The 17,465-nt window shown below is 48.3% G+C and overlaps 1 non-coding gene across 1 annotated transcript; it reads left to right on the forward strand.

The window, feature by feature from the left end:
* The first annotated feature begins 1,271 nt into the window (after positions 1–1,271).
* Positions 1,272–1,343, forward strand: Trnaw-cca (transfer RNA tryptophan (anticodon CCA)). The gene has a single exon. It is a non-coding gene; the product is annotated as a tRNA-Trp (tRNA).
* Positions 1,344–17,465: the final 16,122 nt, after the last annotated feature.

The raw sequence follows: 17,465 nt of genomic DNA on the forward strand, positions 1-17,465 counted from the left end.
ACCGAAAATTAATGCAATAATGTAACTTCTTGGGAATTACGGTAGTTACGTTATTAATAAGAAAGGTGAAGATACTATCCTGGAATACCGGTCATATCTCAGTGAAGAATACTATAAAATACACCAGAAGAAAGATCATAGCAAAAATTTTGGGAATATGTTACGAATACTGTTTCAAAAACAGGGAATATCATAAAATGTAAAACTACCAATCATCCTTCGGAAGACGCATACTAAAGTAGGGGACTGCAGGTGAGGGCGAAGTACGGTGGCGACTTCGTGGGTGCCGTGGCCGCTGCTGTAGCCGTGAATGCCTCACCAGAACCCGGAAACACCCTTGCTTACCGCGATATAGAAAATAGCTGCTGCATTTAGCATCTCAGTAAATGATTTCTCTTGAAGTGGATCTTCAAATTTAATTTCGTAACTTGTATTTCACATTCATCTATTTTAACCTGTAATCAGTCTTAGCTGCAGGAAAATCGCAAAAATTTATATTTATTTTCGAAATACAGAGAAAAATTTGGTAAAAGAAGTAGTTAAGGCGTCTGACTTGAAATCAGATTCCCTCTGGGAGCATAGGTTAGAGTCCTGCCGACTGCGAAAATTTTCTCGCTCTCAAAAGATCGACGTTTAGCTGCATCCTAGTGGTTGCGACACTGCTGAACTCGTGGGTCGTCAGCAACGTGCACTGTTATTTGTCTCCAGGGTGCAGCGCTACAGTCGCACCCAGAAGCCACAGCTCATCTCACAGTCGTCCAATATTTTGAAAAAGAAAATAAAAGAAAAGAAGTCTGAGCGCATTCGACTGCAGATCGAGAGGACCCCGGTTCGAACGCGGGTGCTCCCTTCATTTTTCAGTATCTCGAAAAAATGTGACTATTGTCGGAAATACGCCATACCGAAGGCTTTGGAGCAACATTTCAGTGGGGGAATCGCAGCCCAGGGTCTTCCAGGTCATCATCCTCTCGCTGTGAAGTCGAACTCTACGAAATCTGCTTGCTTTGGAGATGAGTCTTGTACGCTGAATTCTATGGAGTATGGTGATAGCCAGAAGTTTTCATGTACTGCTGCACGGAGGAACAAAAATTGGAGGAGCTGGAATTTGAACTTTGAACTCTCTGCATGCGAAGTAGACACCACCACTCAGTTACACCCCCGCCAGAGCAACTACATCTGGGACGAGTCGTGTATCCTGCAGACATTTTTTAGGTTTGAATTGTACAGTAAGTGTTAGAGGAACCTATTCATGATAAGACCTAAACAGCGTCGACTCCGTGGCGCAAAGGTAGCGCGTCTGACTCCAGATCAGAATGCTGACTGTTCAAATCAAGCCGGGGTCACAATGAAATTTTCATTACCGGTTGAGACGCGGCAGAGTGAGGACGTTCTGAGCGCTCAGTGTCACCAGCTCTGCTTACATTGTGTTTGTGCTTCCTTTTTCACGTGATTGTGCGTGGCTGTGTGTTCACGCAATTTTTTAAGCGTTTGTTATATGCAGTTAGCGCATATGGGTTAATTTGCAAGATGACTCCCACGATTCCGAGGAAAAATACCCTGCAGTTCGAATTTGACAAGGCTACAAGATCAGTTCAGCCAAGTTCACTGGAAGTTCATGAGTGGATCGTCGACACAGTAGGAATAACCACAGATCAAGTTCACGACCTGGATTTATACTGCTTTTTCGTGATACTCCTGAATCCCCTTTTACTGGAACGACTTCTTCAGAAACATGAAGGTGGCGTCGAGTTCTGGCATCGCGACGGCATTGTGTGTACTGTCGAAGTTCCTAACGCTGATTTCGATATCTCTAACGTGCGTTTTTACAACCTGCCCCCCGAAGTAGAGAACTGTTTCTTAAAAGATGTGCTCACGAAATATGGTGAACTTCGTAACATTAGACTCGGAAAATAGTCCAGGCAACGTAGATCGGTGGAGATGCAAATTAAAGTCAATACCCCACGCATGTATTTGTTTGTGGATGTAAGGTGCAGGTTACATATTCTGTGTAATCTTCTACGTGTATCATCTGCAACAAAATAGTCACGTACGGCAGAATTGCCCTGAAAGAACGACGGTAGTAAATCCTACTTTACCACAACATAAGAGACGTGCTTTAGACGATTTAGTGTCAAGCACCCAATTAACAATTAATGAGCAGCCACTTTCCACCGATAACGTGACCGTACATAAAAAACCTTTTGCAGAAGAGTTTCCTGCTATTCCTCTTGCTAAAGGCATGGATCAAAACCCTCTCAAACGTTCAGTCACTGCAGTAGCATCCAATAGACGTCGAACTTGCGACAGTAGTAGTTCCGATGAAGGTGTCTCAGTAACCGAACCACCTGCCAAGCTTGATGTAAAACAACGGGCCGGAGACACTGAGCTCGCGCAAAACGCTGTACAAGAACCGAGTGCAGATGTTCGTATTTCTTCGCCCGAAGACGTCAGTGCTAGGCCCAAGGTTGAATGTTTTTTACCATCCACATCAGGAGAGTCTGTCCTCCAATAAGCTTATTGTGAACCTGAGCACGTTGTCCACAGTTTTTTTTTTTTTTTTTGGTGGGGTTTAAGTGCGCTCAACTACTGAGGTCATTAGCGCCCAGTCACAGTTGTTAGAGCACATGGAATCTAGTAAAACTCAAGAGGAGGGGGGGGGGGACACCAGAAAGTCCTGACAAAGATGCAGATAAAATAAGTAAAAAGGTTAGATGTCTTTGGACAAGCCAGTCAAAGTTATAAAACGCGGAACACCAGCAGCTGCTCGAGCGTCATCAGCTAAAATATCCGGTAAAGTAGATGGCAGGGACAGGACAACACGAGATTGACTAAAACGGGGACACGACAATAAAACATGGCGCACTGTTAATGCCTGACCACAAGGGCACTGCGGGGCTGGGTAACGGGAGAGCAGGTAGCGGTGGCTAAACCGGAAATGCCCAATCCGCAACCTGGTCAGAAGGACCTCCTCTCGCCGAGATGGTCAGGAGGAGGTTGTCCACGCAGTTGGGAGCGGTTTTACTTTCCGGAGCTTGTTTCCTTGGAGGGATGACCAAGCATCCCACCACAACGACACAAGCCTCTTACAAACAACCCCACGAACGTCAGATGACGGGACACAATGGGAGGCTGGCCGAGGCAGGAGGACTGCAGCCTTGGCTGCAGCATCTGCAGCCTCATTCCCAGGCACTCCTACATGTCTGGGAACCCACAGAAAGCTGACAGGAGAACCGTTATCAGCGAAAGAATGGACGGACTGCTGGATCCGTTGCACCAAGGGATGGACCGGATAGGGAGCTCCAAGGCTCTGAAGAGCACTGAGGGAATCAGAGCAGAGAACATAAGATGAATGGCGGTGGCGGCGGGCATACTGAACGGCGTAATGGAGAGCAAAACGCTCGGCCGTAAAACTGGAACATTGGTCGAGGAGCCGACACCATCGTCAGTTTTGGAGCCATCGGTGTAAATGTGTGACCGGCAAGTCGAGCACGAAGTTCGACAAACCGTGAGCAATACACTGCAGCCGGAGTACCCTCCTTCAGGAGTGAGCAGAGGTCGAGATAAATATGAACCGGAGCCTAGAGCCAAGGTGGTGTCGGGCTCTTCCCTCTCTGAAGGTGGTAGGGAGGGCAAAATCCAATTGTCGAAGCAGGCGACGGAAGCAGACTCCAGGGGGCAGCAGGGCAGACACATACAACCCGTACTGACGGTCGAGAGAATCGGCGAAGAAGGACTGGTAAGAGGGGGTGGTCGGGCATAGACAACAGCCGGCAGGCATACCGACACAGCAGTACGTCGCGCTGGTAGCTCAATGGTAATTCGGCAGCTTCAGCATAAAGACTCTCGACAGGACTAGTGTAGAAGGCTCCGGTCGCAAGACGTAACCCCCGGTGGTGGATGGAGTTGAGACGGCGTAAGAGGGATGGCCGAGCAGACGAAGCTCCCATAATCCAGCTTCGATCAGACTATGGACCGATACAAGCGAAGCAGGACAGTGCGATCCGCTCCCCAAGATGAACCACTAAGAACGTGTACAACGGGCCGCCAAATAAGAGACATGCGGAGACCAACAAAGTTTCCTGTCCAATGTGAGCCCTAGAAACTTAGTTGTTTCCACGGATGGGAGAACATCGGGACCGAGATGTAAGGATGGCGGTAGGAACGCTTTATATCGCCAAAAGCTGATACAAACCATCTTCTCTTCAGAGAACCGGAAGCCATTTGCTACACTCCATGAGTATAGGCTGTCTAGACAACGCTGAAGGCAGCGTTCCAGGAGGCATGTTCTCTGTGCACTGCAGTAGATCGCGAAGTCATCGACAAAGAGAGAGCCTGAGACATTAGGTGGAAAGCAATCCATAACTGGATTGATCGCGATGGCAAAAAGGGCTACGCTCAAGACGGAGCCCTGAGGCACCCCGTTCTCCTGGAGGAAGACCTCAGACAATACGGAACCCACACGTACCCTAAACTTTCGATCTGTTACAAAGGAATCAATAAAAATGGGGCAGGCGACCGCGTAGACCCCACCTGTGCATAGTGCGGAGGATATCTCCTCTCCAACAGTTATCATAAGCCTTCTCCAAATCGAAGAACACGTCGACATTCATCATGAACAACTTTTTGCGAAGGCGCCAAATGGTAGCCAAGGTCACAAGGTGGTCAACAGCGGAGCGGCGGCGACGAAAGCCGCATTGGACATTGGTAAGTAGCCGTCGAGATTCAAGAATCCAAACTAACCGAGCATGAACCATGCGCTCCATCACCTTACAGACACAGCTTGTAAGAGAAATGTGGCGGTAACTAGAAGTAAGATGTCTATCCTTCCCGGGTTTGGGTATAGGAACAACGACGGCGTCACGCCAACGCATGGGGACCTGATCTTCGGTCCAGACACGATTGTAGGTACGAAGAAGGAACCTTTTGCCCGCCGGAGAAAGGTGTGCCAGCATCTGAACGTCAATGGCATCTGGCCCCGGAGCAGAGGACCGGGACAGTGCAAGCGCACGTTCGAGTTCCCGCATAGTAAAGGGGGCGTTATAAGTTTCCAGATTCAGCAAATGGAAGGAAGGCCGCCGAGCCTCTTCTGCCTCTGCAGGGTGGTAATGGGCGGAGCTTGAAACCTCCGCGAAAAACCGGCCGAAGGCGTTGGAGACAGCCACAGGATCAACAAGGACCTCATTACCTGAGGTCAGGCCAGGTACCGAGGAGTGGGCCTTAATGCTCGACAGCCGGTGCAGGCCACCCCAAACGGCAGAAGAGGGAGTAAAACTGTTAAAGGAGCTGGGGAAAGAAGCCCAACAAGCTTTTTTTGCTGTCTTTGATGACTCTACGGCATTGCGCTCGGAGTCGTTTGTATCCAATACAATTCGCCAACGTAGGATGGCGGCGAAAGGTACGTAAAGCACGTCGTCGAGCACGGATAGCGTCTCTACAAGCCTCATTCCACCAGGGGACGGAAACGCGACGTGAAGAGGAGGTAGTATGAGGAATGGAACGTTCGGCAGCATTGACGATAACAGCAGTGAGGTATTCGACCTGACTGTCACAACTGAGAAAATCGTGGTCCGGAAAGGTCGCCAGGGAGGAGTAAAGTCCCCAGTCAGCTTTCGGTATGTTCCAGCTCGAATGACGTGGGGATGGGGTGTGGTGCAGGAGACGAACGACACAGGGGAAGTGGTCGCTCGAATAGGTGTCAGGAAGGACATACCACTCGAACCGATGGGCAAGAGTGGTAGAACAGATCGAGAGGTCCAAGTGGGAGTAGGTATGAGTCCGAGAGGAAAGCCGGGGCGCCAGTATTGAGGCAGACAAGATTGAGATGGTTGAAGACATCCGCCAAGAGTGAGCCTCTTTGACAGGATGCAGGAGAGCCCCAAAGGGGATGATGGGCATTGAAGTCGCCAAACAATATAAACGGCGGGGGAAGATTAACACTCAGGTGCATCATGTCAGCCCGACTAACTGCGGATGACGATGGAGTGTAGACGGTACAAACAGAAAAAGTAAAGGCAGAAAGAGTAACACGGAGAGCTATTCCTTGGAGTGGGGTGGTCAATGGGATGCGATGGTAATAGACATCGTCCCGAACGAGCAACATGACCCCACCATCAGCTGGGATACCGTCCACAGGGGTGAGGTCATACCGCTCCGAGGTATAGTGGGTAAAGGCAAAACGGTCAGTCGGGCGCAACTTGGTTTCCTGGAGACCAAAGGCGAGCGGACAGTGCAGGCGGAGGAGCAGTTGTAATTCCTCCCGATTAGATCGTATACCTCTTATGTTCCAATGTAACAAGGCCATTGCTAGTCAAAAAAGAGGGGGAACGAGACGGGGGAAGAGCTGGTCACCTCGATGGCCGCGGAAGGCCAGGTTTCGAGGCAACAACGCTACAACCGGCGGGAGGCGGATCCTGTTCCATCGAGTCGTCGCCAGCTGCGGCCGCTGTCCCTGGTTGTGTAGGAGGGACAGCATCATTTGCCAATGAGAGGCCAGCTGAGCGCCTGGCAGCAGAGCGTCCCGGCGAAACTGAGGACGGACGGCCGGGAGCAGGGACTCACGTATGGAGTGTCAGACGAAACGCGCCGGGGTGTAGAGGGGGATAGAGACATCATCTTGGAGGCCTTCTTGGAAGTCCGAGGAGGCACAGGGATGGTGGGCTGGACCCGAAGAAGGTCCTCCCGCGCGGGGTCCGTTTTGGAACGCCGGACCTCGGAAGCTGGGGTCCGGAACGTTTCCCCGATGGACGCCTGAGAAAAGGATTGCTTCGCAGGTGGTGAGGAGAGGAGTAGGAGGAGGAGGAGGAGGAGGAGGAGGAGGAGGAGGAGGAGGAGGAAGGGTGGCCCCTGGGGCAGAGGGGGTGGCGGCCGTGGGGGAGGAGGATTTGGAAGGGAGGGATTTGGGAGGCGGAGGCAGAGACCCCAGATGGGGGGGAGGAGGCAGAGGGGGGGACAGGATAGGGGTGAGGATACCGTGGAAGGAGTGGACACGACTGAGGCAAACAAAGTGGTCAACGTCACGGGATGGAGGCGGTCATACTTCTTCCTGGCCTCAGAATAAGAGAGACGATCCAATGTTTTGAGTTCTTGAATCTTCTTCTCCTTCTGATACGCGGGGCAGTCTGAGGATCTAGGCGAGTGGATGCCAGGACAATTAACGCACCAAGGTGGTGGGGTGCATGTATGTTCCTCATGAAGAGGACGTCCACAATCGCCACAAAGAGGCTCAGCCTCACACCGTGACGACATGTGCCCAAAGCGCAAACACCGTAAACAGCGCATAGCAGGCGGGACGTAAGGTCGCACGTCGCACCAGTAGCACATCACCTTTACCTTCTCCGGGAGAACGTCCCCCTCTAAGGGGAGGATAAAGGCCCCGGTGTCGATGCGACGGTCTTTGGGGCCGCGCTGGACTCGCCGGACGAAATGCATGCCTCGGCGCTCCAGGTTGGCCCTGAACTCCTCATCAGATTGCAGCAGGAGGTCCCGATGAAAAATAACCCTCTGCGTCCTATTCAGTGCCACATGCGGGACAATGGACACTGGGATGTCCCCTAGGCGGTCGCACGCCTGGAGCGCCGCGACTGTGGCAGAGGTCGTCTTTATAAGAACGGACCCCGAACGCATTTTACTGAGAGCCTCGATTTCCCTGAAGATGTCCCCGATATGCATAACAAAGAACATGGGCTTGGAGGTGGCGAACGTCCCCCCATCGGTTCGGGAACAGACCAAATAGCGGGGGAACTACTTCGCCCCAAGCCGGCGGGCCAAGGGCAGGAGAACCAGAACTAGAAACAGTACCTTTCCTTTTGAAAGACTCGGCCGCAGAGCGACCTGATACGTTTTGACGTTTCATCTGCGAAACGTCCGCCCCGATACCACCCACTCTGACCAGGGGCTCTCTCCATGGGCGCCACCCAGCCTCGGCAAGGGCCACCTGGCAGGATGACCGTTGCCGGGAGTCCTGATGCCCCAAGGAGACGGGCATCTACTCCTTGGCCAACGTGGGGAGGGTGCAGCTCAGGTAACGGCAGTACAATCCCTGTGTTGTCAGGGGGCTACAACCTAGAGGGTACATGACGACCCCACCACAACGGGCCGGCTACCGTGCTGGATTTCGGATGCCATGGAAAGTCCATCATGATCGTAGGTGCATATGGGGACGCACTATGGGCGTAACTTGTACAACCCATCAGGCGTTTAGGCCCAATTTGAGGAATAGTGGTTATGGTTACAACGCCGGAACAATGCTGAGTTCCAAGGTCTTGGTGCACTGAGGACCAGTGATAGACCACGTAAGGCGTTCTTCCCCAAAAGGCTCGTACTTCTGTAGAATTTTGAAAAATGGAGGTCAAACCCCGAGGGGGCCATCACATGGAAGGCCGAAACGGTTGAAACTCCTTTTAGTCGCCTCTTACGACAGGCAGGAATACCTCGGGCCTATTCTTACCCCGGACCCGCAGGAGGGGTTGTCCACAGTGACTTTGCGCAGTGGTCAACTACTCGTATCACAGCAACGTGACACTAACAACAAACAAGCCGACGAGTGTGTCAACACAGAGCAAGACCTCGGCGTTTTCTGTCAACAACCTGAACGCGAGAGTGCCTCCAAACAATCCCACGAGTGATTAAACAGGAACTTAGCGCGTCTCTGGCAGAAATATCCGGTGAGACGCAAATGCCAGTCGTTGTAGCAGGGAAACCTGAACAAGACACCTGTGTAGATTCTCCGATGCCGATGGTTCAAATGGTTCTGAGCACTATGGGACTTAATAGCGGAGGTCATCAGTCCCCTACAACTTAGAACTACATGAACCTAACTAACCTAGGGACATCACACACATCCATGCCCGAGGCAGGATTCGAACCTGCGACCGTAGCGGTTGCGCCGTTCCAGACGGTAGTGCCTAGAACCGCTCGGCTACACCGGCCGGCAACTTGTCAAACAAACTTGGACTTTTTGTCTTCGCTCTGTAACTAGATACCGTACGGAAGTAGAGTGGTGGACGTGCTTTGTTAAACCAAAGTTGCGACTGACTTTGGTTTCGTACTGTAATACGAAATCAGAGGATGAAGAGAGGACCACAGAATTTATACTATTCGATTTTAAGGGAGCTCTACGAAAAATTTGGCGTCAATAATATTTACACATCACAAATAAAGAAAATCAAGGCTAGGTTGATCAGTATGAAACGTAAACAACTCGAAGGGTTAAAAATCAAATCAAAAGTCCTTCGTTCAATCTGAGACGCCTTCCATGTATCATCTTATTAAGCTCCAAACCACTGTAGACGATTATTTATGGAAGAACTGGCAACTGATGGCGGGGAAATTCTCACGGGGCAAACTGACATAGCAACGGGAAATCCAGAGGTATTATCATGGCCTGTACTCTGACTACCCACAAAATGACGGCTTGACTGCTGCTGTACTACAGTTGGACACGTCAGTAACTGAGGATGATAATCGTGACTTTTTGGCTGAGTTTAGTGTCGAGGATACTATAGAATTTATTGTTAACTAGCCAGCTAACAAACCCACGGGACTGGACGGCCTTCCCAAGGAGTTTTATCTTCGATACTGGGATGTTATTGGTGTCGCTTTTACGGAAATTTTAAATGAAATCATTGCTGGCGTGGCTGTTCCTGGTGAGATGAAGGAGGATAATATTGTCCTCGTCCCCAAACGCAAAGGGTATAAACGATTTGCCGGCCGTTGTGGCCGAGCGGTTCTATGCGCTTCAGTCCGGAACCGCGCTGCTGCTACGGCCGCAGGTTCGAATCCTGCCTCAGGCATGGATGAGTGTGATGTCCATAGGTTAGTTAGGTTTAAGTAGCTCTAAGTCTAGGGGACTGATGACCTCAGACGTTAAGTCCCATAGTGTTCAGAGCAATTTGAACAATTTGGTAATCTGTGCACAATAACCCTACTCAACTTTGACGATAAAACTATGGCCAGAGCTCTTAACACCAGAATGTCTCCGCTACTTCGCCAAGTTGCCCGGCGGTACCTGGCCTGCATACAGAGAAGGAATGCCATGTCTGCCGTGTCTGACATTACAGACAACTCCATAGCCTCAGTCACAAACCTGTATTGTGCCTCGCTTTTTCTTTACTTTCATAAAGCCTTTGATCATGTTTACCACCGATACCTGTTTCAAGTCATGGTCAAAATCGGCCTGGAGGGAGGGGTGATAAGAGCTCTTCGAAATTTGGTATCTGGAAGTTCAATGAGGATACAAGTCAATGGACAGCTGATGCTACCGATATCAATTCAGCGAGGTGTCCTCCAGGGCAGTCCAATCTCTATGTCACTCACTTTTTGTGCTGTCACTGGAGCCCTTTCTTCGGTCCCTTAATCGCAAGTTATCAGGAGTGTCACTGTCCGCTCATGCATTCGCAGTCCGTGCGTACGCTCACGATGTTGCCATACTGTTACGACGTGAAGACGATGTGGACCGTATTAAACATCGACCAACATAGTTTAGTGTCTGGGGCACCAGTAAAAGACCGAAAATGTGAAGTGCTCGATATCAGGGGGTTTTGAGGGTTTAACTGTACCGTGGGCGCATGTTGTGGAAACTCCCAAACTAATGTGAATCACCATAACTAGATGCCCTCTCAAAATGGCGGCCTCCAATTGGAAGTCAGTAACGCATATGATACATGGAACCATTGTTGAATGTCGCTGGCGTGCTCTGAACATTATCGAAAAAAACTAGGATTCTAAATACATACGTCTTCTCCAAGGCGTATTATGTTGTCCGGTTGTTTCCCATTCCCAAGCTTCACGCCAGAAAGATTATGCAGGTTGCCAATCAACACATCTGGATGGGAAGCATCTCTAAATTGTCCTACGATAAGCTAGCAAAGGCGAGGAGTACTGGAGGGCTTGCGTTAGTTAATATCGCCAGAAAGGCAATGGCCTTGTAAACTCTACAGCAAAAAAGTGAGTCACGCCTGAATTCCAACGTGTAAGCTGCACCTGAATGTATGCAACGAACATAGCATATCTGTGTTGCACATCGTCACAACCCTCCACAGTACAGTCGTTGTAAGATACACAATGGGTACCTCTAGAGACTACTAGAGAACACCAGTCTTTATGACAGTCCGTCCATATTGTAGTGGCGCGGAATAGTAAAGAGTTGGAAACGCGGAATACTGCCAAAGTTTCGTTGCGTATTGGCTCTAAGCACTATAGGACGTAACTGCTGAGGTCATCAGTCCCCTAGAACTTAGAACAAATACTTAAACCTAACTAACCTAAGGACATCACAAACATCCATGCCCGAGGCAGGATTCGAACCTGCGACGTAGCGGTCGCGCGATTCCAGACTGTAGGGCCTAGAACCGCTCGGCCACTCAGGCCGGCCGTTGCGTATTCCGAGAGCCAGAGGCAGTAGGTTAGCCAAGAGCTAAGAGGATGGCACATATATCGGAATGTGTCGTCACGCAGGGGGTAATGGCCTGGTTACACACAGCAGGCGAGAGAGAATTGCTTAGCGCGCGGGTTTGTGTTAGACGGAGACTTTCGTAGAGTGCAAGAGAGAGGTATAGCGTCAGCTGTACGGCATTTCACAACTTCGCGTAAGTCTGTCGTAACAACACTTAACTCTGTCGCAAGAACACTTAAGGGGCGAGTACGACAGATGAATCAGCAGTAGAAGTGGAACGAATGCGGTCATTACAAACGAGCGTCAGGACGTCGCTCGTGCTTCCTTTAAATACGCCAGCTTTGATAGCAACAAGGCACTCGCACTCACAGTTAGACTTGCAGTGAGTTGTGTACTGGGTCGTTGTGTAGCGCTCAGCTCGGTGATCGACATTTTAATCTTTATTAAGGAGATGTTGCAGTAAGGGCGGCCCATCCAGCAGCAGACGTGAGTGGACAGTACCAGCTCTGGTCCTCTCTGCTGCCGCTGTCAATCATCAACCCAGGCATACTCGCTCGCCGACAATGCTGACCACATCAGTGAGCCGTCGTCGAGATCGTGCGGGGCCTAGACCCTGTGCATCCGCCGTCACAACCGGGTGAGCCGACGACGCTGGCTGACTGCAGCCTGTTCCGCCGGTCCACTGAGGACGAGCCACCAGGAGGAGCAGGGAAGAAGACGGGGTGAGATAGAGTACACTCCGCACTACGAGAACGCTTCTCGTGCCGACAGCACCGGGACTCCAACCCGGGGCCTTCACGCGCAGCTGCTTGCTGTCCGCCGTCGAGCCGGCCGGCCAGCCGGACGCCGCCAGCCACACGCGGCCGAAGTAAGGGCATTCCTGCGCTACGTCACAGCACGCGGCGCTGCGCTAGCAAGACAGCGCGACCCGTATCTGGTGTCATCGCTACAAGTCAGCGAGGACTTGGGGAACGTCGTTGATATCACCAAGCCACATTGTACTCGGCAGGAATAAAGATGTTATGAATTAATAATGTTTCTATGGCATTTCTGACGCGTCCACAGGCATTTCCTAGCATCCTGACAACTGGAGAGGTCACCGCTCGGCCATCCAGTCCACCGTAGGCGACCGGGACCACCGGAGTGCCTACAATATGTAAAGTAACACCACGATAGTACAGAAGAAAGCAGACAGTCCTTAACATTTGTAAACTAAACTTAGTTACAGTAAGTCTCATTTCAAACGTCACATAAATCTTTCAGTGATCCTTAGGTACAATTAAATATTTGACACAGTATATGGCAATTGGAAACAAGTTCTTTGCTAAAACTTCCTGGCAGATTAAAACTGTGTGCCGGACCGAGACTCGAACTCGGGACCTTTGCCTTTCGCGGGCAAGTGCTCTTGCACGATTGTCGTCAACGTCATTGACTGGCCGCCACGGGCGGCTGATATGAACCCCATGGAAAACATGTGGACTGAGGTCGCCAGAACATTAACAAAGAACTGGCCACGAAACCAACTACTGCGGACGCTCTTTGGGACTGAGTCCTGGAAACCTGGGAGGAAGTTGCTTCTTCAGGCTGTCACGTCCGACGGCTTATACATTTTATGTCAAGACGCATGATAGAAGTAAAATAATTAAGGATTATAGATAAAATATTAGAATCCTTAAAATGTTTTGTTATGTCCTCTTTTTCTTCATTTTTCCTCATTGGAAGCTAGTGGAAGATCGCGTGACAACAGAAAAGATACAATGTGGGTTAGTTTTCCTTTGCGCTGCCTTTTTTATTGAAGTGGGTTTCTTTTGAATATACGGTTTGTTAAATATTCTATTTTGGTTTCATTTATACCCTTTCTAGATACTTATAAACTAATCAGCGTACATGGACTCTAGTAGTTTTTGTTATTTCAAATACATCTCTCTCTTCCCCTCCATCCATGAATACACCATCCGTCCTCCATACAATACGCAAACGATTTCGTATCTCTTAATTGCTGCTGTCTTTACTCTGTCATTCCTCTCAACACCTATGAAACCGTATTCTTTGATCTTCCTTCCCTATAACCCTTTCTTCTTTCTGAAAACAGTCCTCCCTTCTCTCTCGGTCCTAAGATAAAACGCACTGTGGCACACATCTAAGTAAGCAATACTTTGCAAGCATTTCACGCTTATATTTTGCGCTACTGCACTTCCATCCATTCTCAGATCCCGCCCTCCTTCCTGTTACCCGTCCCTTGATATCTGCATCTACATCCAAATGAATACTCTACAATTCATAATTATGTGCTTGACAGGGGGTTTTGTGGTCTGGTGAATTAATCTTGTATTGATGTGTAAAACGTGTAGATTCAACATCTCACGTCAGGCGTGGATTTTTAACACACACAAGTAACTCTCCTTCACCCCTAGTAACGCCAAGTGCAGAACGCCAGTAAGCTCCGTAGTTCAATATCCGCAGTAAAGATAACATCCCTCCGCTGCCGACTGGGGCAGAGCGGCATTCGTTTGAGCTGTAACAGGTGGAGAAACCCCGGAAGGCAGGGACTCTGTCACCAGCAAGCCGTCGTGAACTAGAAAACGTATTTCATTTAGTGAACCAATGGCCATGTAAGTTCAAAAGGCTCTTACTTTATTTGAAACTGAGACGTTGAAAATTGTCGCGCTGGACTGGGATTCGAATTCGATTTCACTGTGTTCCCAAAGATTGCAAACTCTTCTAGGCCTCCTCGAAAGGCACCTATCTGGTTTCAAATCCTAATCAGCACATAATATTCATTATTTTACTTCAAGCCCTAGTATGTGCACTCCGAACTACTAGTGAAAAATAGTTGCATTTTCTACGGCTCTTCGTGCGTTGTCAGCTGTAATGTGTACGTTTCAACTCACAGCCACACGATGAGCTTTTTATGACAACATTAGAAGGTCAAACGTTTCCTTACATCTTTTCAAGTGCAAACATTCCTCTCCATCCTACTGGCGAAAACGGATTTGGGTTTGACGTTGTGTTCGTTGTGATCACCAACGACGATTTGTTGTGGATTCAACTTACAGCCAGCAGAGTATTTTCCATCACATCACCGAAAGCACAAACATGCAACTCGTAGCTATTATTGGAAAAGAATTTTATAGTTAAAGTGTCTTCATGAACAAGTGTATGGGGTTTGAATTCCATTCAGCACATAACTTTTCGTCGCCTGATGTCTTGGTAAACATGAGCGTATCTCGCTACTGGTGAACCAACAATAGTTACTTACCGTCTGTTACTGGCTATAAAACGACGGCGCTAGATGCTGGGTTCGAATCCCAGTCAGGGAAAACCAATTCTATCGTCATTTAAGGTTCCAACATCTCGCTATTGGTGCAAATATTTGGTATTTAACTTCTGATTTTACGTACTCCGTTAACAATCCGATTAGGTGCTGGGTTCGCATCCCTGTCACAAGCTTTACATGGTGGCATTTCAATTTTAAACATGAGCATACCTTGTTCCTTGTGAATGACACCATATTAAACGTCGTTGGGGGTAGTTCCCAGGAAGGTAACTTATGACGGGATTCCCAGTTCAGTACGAACATTTTCGTCATTCATTTTCAGGATCTGAATTGATAACTGATACTGGTGCAAACGTCTATACTTCACGTGTCTTTATGCCTAGCTATCGGGCCTCAGTAAGGCACAAACAAAGCTTAGCTTGGTTAGCAATGGCTATAGGTATTGGGTTTGAATCTAGGTCCAGAACGACGACGTTGGTCATGTCATTTAAAGTTCAAATTTGTGTACACGTAGCTGTTGATGTCTTACGAGAACAATGATATTACTGGTGATTCGCTGTTAATGTTGAGATTTCCATAGTGTGTTTGTTGCCGTTAATCGTGTTTTTTTTACTGGTTCGTCCAATATCCAGTTTCCAGAGCTACTCGCCGTTAAGAGACGTTCAGCACGTGGATGGAAAACCTTTTCGAGAGCGAAAAACATTTTTCCAATCGCCGTACAGCTTTCTAACTCCATATATTGTCTCAAGTATTTAATTTTGACTAAGGATTACTGTACGATATATGTAAAATAATACGTTTTCTAAGGACTTTTGGAATTAGGATTAGTTTATGAGTGTTACGGGGTGTCTCATCGCTAAGAACGTGTTTTCTAATATTTGTATGACGATATTACTTGACGCTTAGACTGACTGCCATTAAAACCCTTGTTCTCTACTAGTCTCTTGCAGTACACATTGTGTGTAGTCAAACGACTGTACCCCACGGGGCTTTGATGTTTAGAGGACCTTCAACACAGCTACATTATGTTGGTCGTATTCGGCAGTGACCCACTTTTTTGCTGTCAAGTGTACATCAAGCGGACTACGAATTTACTGCACGACAGCCAATGCACTATTACTTAAAAGTCGTTCCTCACAGTACGTCCAGCAAGTATGCGACCTCCGATTGACGTAGGCAAAATCAATTACAAGTTGAAACATATAAGAGAATTTTTCCTACATGTTAGCTATACGGAGGTGGGTGTTCTACGGCGGAGACCATTATCGACTCGGGACTTGAAACGTCAATGGGTAAAGACGGAAACCACAAATACAATAGAACGCAAGCATCCCAACACCGACTGCAAAACGGTATGGGCCAACATTAGCTTCGGTAGTTGCTTCAACCTGGTACAGGGTAGTAAATAACAATAGCAACCAACGAAAATCTACATGCAATTGGGTTAAGTGGTACGAGTATCTGTCTCTGTTGTGGACTCGTCGATTCCCTGATATATCCGTTTACACGGGGTGGCCATGCCCTCAGCTGCCGATGGGTCATGAAGAGGAACGCGCTGCTCTCGCGGAGCGCAGAAGACAATTTGAAGATGGATTTCCTACTGCGTCCCGACGAAAGTTTCACCCTGACACGAAAAACAACTCAGTAATGTGGATCCTAGGGAACTATGTCAACTACATCATTAACATTCGAGGAGAGGACGATTTCATTAGTTTTAGAAACTACATGGAACTGGCGTACTGGAAAATTAAATGAGTCATTGACCTAAGTAAGTTATTCGAAAACATGATGGACATAACGTTTGAAAAACATGTAATCGGATGATCACATTAGGAAGATGGAAATATATCAAGAGGAAATGTATTTTGTTTTTTACTTACAAGTTATATTTTCTGTTATACGTGCTCAACGTATCTTTTTCGTTGATCTCCTATTTGTTTGATTATTCGAGGAAATTCCAGACCTCTAATGGAAGAGGGACAGATTTCGATATAGATATAATAATAAAAAATATAGATTTAAAGTTTTGTTGTCACCAGATAACTCAGAAGAGGATTAAAAAAAAATAACCCAGAGGTCCTTGGATCGAAACCACGCTCTGCTAAAATTAGACTATTTTCAGTGCATCGAGCTCGATTGTTAAGCCTGGGATGCGCTGATTCAGCGTCAACAGCAAACGATGTAAGTTCTGAAACGACGACGTCATGTGAAGAATAGGAGAAAAAATGGTTTAACGGTTAGTACTCAAGACTCTTAACCCAGTGATCCGAGCTCAAATTACGCTAATTATTAAGAAAAAAGAAAATCTCAGTCTTAGACCATCGACTGCAGATCGAGAGGTCCCGGGTTCAATCACCGGTGCTCCCTACATTGTTCAGTATCTCGAAACAAAAAATGACGATTGTCGCTATGAGTTGCAAATACATGTTTGTGATGTACTCCGCACGCTATACCGAAGGCTTTGGAGCAACATTTCAATGGGGGTATCGCAGACCAGTGTCTTCCAGGTCATCGTCCTCTCGCTATGAGGTCGAACTGTACGAAACCCGCTTGCTTGGAGGAACAATCGTGTACGCTGCATTTTATAGAATATGGTGATAAGCAGAAGTTCTCATGTCCTGCTGCACGGAGAAACAAAAATTGGAGGAGCTGGGGTTTGAACCCAGAACTTGCTGCATGCGAAGCAGACACTGTACCACTAAGTTTCACCACCGCCGGAGCAAGTACATCTGGGGCGAGTCTCTCGTCGATCCTGCGGTCATAATTTCATAGGTTTGAACGGTAGAGTAAGTGTTC

Source organism: Schistocerca nitens, chromosome 4, assembly GCF_023898315.1.
Source record: "Schistocerca nitens isolate TAMUIC-IGC-003100 chromosome 4, iqSchNite1.1, whole genome shotgun sequence".
Lineage (NCBI taxonomy): Eukaryota > Metazoa > Arthropoda > Insecta > Orthoptera > Acrididae > Schistocerca > Schistocerca nitens.